This window comes from Fundulus heteroclitus, chromosome 18, assembly GCF_011125445.2.
Source record: "Fundulus heteroclitus isolate FHET01 chromosome 18, MU-UCD_Fhet_4.1, whole genome shotgun sequence".
NCBI lineage: Eukaryota > Metazoa > Chordata > Actinopteri > Cyprinodontiformes > Fundulidae > Fundulus > Fundulus heteroclitus.
In genome coordinates this window covers 16,815,142-16,818,644 of record NC_046378.1, presented here as the reverse complement: position 1 = coordinate 16,818,644, position 3,503 = coordinate 16,815,142, and the positions used below count along the sequence as shown (strand labels likewise).

Genomic DNA, 3,503 nt, shown 5'->3' with positions numbered 1-3,503 from the left:
CAGGGAAGCCCTTATTTAATCTTTGCGGCTTCCTGGGTTACCATTTTCTAAGAAAACAAGCTTGATCGGTCATGTTTGCTGTTTATCGGCAAAAACCACAAACAACTCCTGAGTATTGCCATTCCAAGACAGATGGTTCTTACAATGTGTATCTCTATCAAAATCTACAAAACATGGAGTAAATCAAAACATAAAAAATATAACAGAAAAGGTCACTTTCATGTTAAATGTCAACTAACTGTAACGTTCCTGGCACTGGGGCTGTTAATTGCTGACACCTGTTCCGGCTCCACCTCACCAGTATAAAGGTTCCGTGCCTTTCAGCCTCCAGTGCCAGAACGTCTTGAGCCAACCCGGTGAGAACTTCCAGCCTTTTGAATAACCTGTCTGTCAGTCTGAAGCCCGACCTGTTTTTGCCCTGTTTTTCGAGCCAGCCCTGCCCTTGTCGGATCCTGTCTGCCCGCCCTGAGTTCTGCCTGTCAGTCTCTGGATTTGGATTGCTCACCCGTGTACCGACCTTCAGCCTGTGAGTACCTGAGATTGCCTGTCCCCTAAACTGCCTGCTCTTTTGGATTTTGACTCGGACCTGGACCTGGAACCCCCCTTTCGGATTTGCCCTTGGAAACCTCTGCCTAATCAATCGCCTTCACGATATCGGACCCGGACTGGACTCGGACAAACGACCTTGGATTATCCCGCACGGACTCTGCCGCCCTCAGGGGCCAGAAGAAACACCGACAAGCCCACCCTCCACCAGGTTAGTGATCCAGCTTCTAGTTACCTTTCTATCTGGCTCCGCTGATCACTAACCTGACGTCTCGTCTCCAGGAGCTGCCAGCCGCCGAGCGTGAGCCGCACGCAGCAAGGGCCGTGCAACCCCTTCTTTTAATAAAATATCAAAGCGTCACTGACCTGTTTTCGGGTTGTCTTTTGGGTCCATCCAAATTCATAACACTAACACCATTGAAAACTAACAAGGACTTGCTCACAAAATAAAGTAAAATAGACATCCATTTTAACTTTACCTTGGGTTATTTAAAATCTAACAGCATCTCAAACATAGACAAACTGACCAATTTAGTGGATAACCTAAGCTTTTCCAGTTGTAAAATGCTTATATTTTATATATTAGTGAATCTAGAACTGCTCAACTTTGAAGTGATTTGACTCCTAACAGACAAACAATGCATTTGTTGTCCATTCAGACAAGCCCCAGAAATAAAAAAATAAAAGAGCAAATCTATTTAAGCAAATACTTGCTATCCTATAGAACAGATGTCAGTATTTAATAGCTTATCTTTCCTAATAATTATATTTCGGATATTTAAAAAAAAATAATTTGCTTCGACATATAAAAAGAAGGGTTGTTGTTTCTCTAGTTTTTATAATTAAACATTTATTTTCAACTTGTAAAGCTTCTTTGTTTTTGCATAATATTTTATTCGCTGTCATGCAGATCAATTATATAAATGAACTTTTTTTTATCTGACGCTTCTGAACAACTACACATACTGAACACTGTCAAGGTATTGACCTTTTTGGGCATAACCGATATACATGCAGGTATGTAAATAAAGCTGGCATGTCTGACATTATCAGACATTAGCAGTGGCACCATGAGCTCAGCTTTCAGGAAGTTACCAGGGAATCCCAAACTCAATCAAAACATTTTTCCAGAACACAAAGGGTGTCTTGTTAGCACTTGATAGAGTGTCATTGTGCTCCACAAGGCTCTTTAACTGTGTTGTGCAACTGCTCAGGACGTGAGATAAACAGATATCCCAGAGGGCTGATGTTGAAACCAGTTGATCTGAAGGTATCCACACACCTCATGTCAAAAAGAAATATGATTGATGTGCTGAAAGATTGCACAATTTCACCAACTAAACTTATTTCTCTCAACGTTTTAAACGACTGTTGGAAACTAGGACGACTGCCTGATAGCACTGACGATGCCAGTAGTATGTACCCTCTGGTGTTTGTTTTTACACCTTTCAAATGTAATCATTCAAACACCCGAGTGGCGATACGCGTGAGTGCTAAATTCCATCCAAGTCAGGCTATTCCACCATAGCTTCCGGGTGACTGACGTGGTGCTTCACTATGTTTGGCTATAGATAGTCATTGAAGCGGACTGCGATAAAATCCAGTGGCAGGTAAAACTGCTTTTCTAAAGCAAGTGACTTTAGCCATAAGAACTTAAAACAAGGTGCAACAACAATGTAGATCATCAAAGCTGGAACGATGTTATGAGTATAGGTCCGTGTTGAAGTATCTGCGTTTTAATAGAAAGTGTTTCTTATCTTCTTTCCAAAACTGATTGGCAGCCACTTTCTGCTATGAGCCTTATTTATTTGTGTTTTTGCTTAACAGCCCTTTGTTCGGTATGTGCAACACAGATACATGAAAGTCAATTATGTATAAGTGTGGACTGGATGAACCATTATAAACCCATGAGAGTCACCCGCTAGCTCCTGCTCCCCGGCTCCCTGCTGAGAGCCAAAAAACTAAAGCGCTTAGGTCCCCCTGATGAATTTATTTATTCATGATCACAACCATCCTGATTCATGCTTCCAAACACTCTTGGGATCTCTTTTGTTAAGTGCAGACATCCAACACAGCATGGATGTCTGAAACAAAGAGTCTACCTACAAGCCACATTGTTCAACAGACAAACAGATCACAAACAGAGCAACAGTATTTATTTATCGTCGTGATTAGACTGCTGCTGTACTTGTGCTTGAGTTTGTGGACTTCTAATTTTTAAAAAAAAAAAATATTAAAGTTCACCTGCCTTAAAAAGGTGGTTTGTGTTTTCTATGCTACAGTCAGGGCTGGGTTTTTCAGAGCAGTCCTGATAACATGGTGTAAAGTAAAGTAAACATGACTGCCATGCTCATGCAAAGACAGTTCTTCTTGTGTATGGAATTTGATTACAGTGCCTTGTAAAAGTATTGCTAACCCTTACACATTCCCACATTTTGTTATGTTACAACCATGTATTTTGAAGATTTCATGTAACAGACCACCACTATGTAGAGCCAAATTCTGCATCACAGTGGAATTAGAAAAAGTCATGGCTTTTAAAAAAAAAATTCAAAATAAAGTCCTAAATCTATGACATCCAAACTGACTGTATGTATTCAGCATGTTTTACTCTTAAACACGTGGCAGCATCATGCTGTAAATATGCTTTTATTCAGCAGCAACAGAGTAGCAGGTCAATGGGGATATAGATGCTAGAAAAAAAACTTGTAAGATAGTGAAGACTTGAGCGGGACAACAGCCCTTAACCTACACCCAGAACTTCAATAGAATTGTTTAAATCAATTTATGTTCATGGGATAGGTCTGGGATACTGAACATTCAATCTCAGTGAGCTTAGGCGGGTGGCCAGAAGAGCAATAAGGAGATTTGCAGAGGGGAACTTGAGACGATTTCTCCAGAAACTGAAAGAGCTAGGAAGCAGAGCACAGGAATGTAGGAGCTCAACATGAATGCAG

General features: G+C 40.9%; 1 long non-coding RNA gene across 1 annotated transcript; it reads left to right on the top strand.

Moving 5' to 3' along the window:
- The first annotated feature begins 243 nt into the window (after window positions 1–243).
- Window positions 244–907, top strand: LOC118566751. The gene is made up of 2 exons (XR_004933271.1): window positions 244–757; window positions 829–907. It is a non-coding gene; the product is annotated as an uncharacterized LOC118566751 (long non-coding RNA).
- Window positions 908–3,503: the final 2,596 nt, after the last annotated feature.